The sequence below is a fragment of the Ipomoea triloba genome, chromosome 13 (assembly GCF_003576645.1).
Source record: "Ipomoea triloba cultivar NCNSP0323 chromosome 13, ASM357664v1".
NCBI classification, from domain to species: Eukaryota; Viridiplantae; Streptophyta; class Magnoliopsida; order Solanales; family Convolvulaceae; genus Ipomoea; species Ipomoea triloba.
The window spans coordinates 1,811,598-1,811,826 of NC_044928.1; positions in this window are offsets into that span (position 1 = coordinate 1,811,598).

The following is a 229-nucleotide window of genomic DNA, read 5'->3' on the forward strand; positions in this document are numbered from 1 at the left end:
GTTTCTCTACTGTTTCACCCTCATCTGTGCATGGATTTTTTCCTGTAGTTTTTCTCTTTGCTGCTCTTTCAGCCCGACTACCTTCCCCTTGTTCCACTGATTTCCTCTTTCCTGTTTGTTTTTCAGCGGCAGATGGTCTATCATTACGCTGTTTTGTTCTTACTTCGGCTTGGATAGACGAGTCTGAACTTTCTGCCTCTGCAGCTTGAGAGGAAAGTATAGCTCTTGT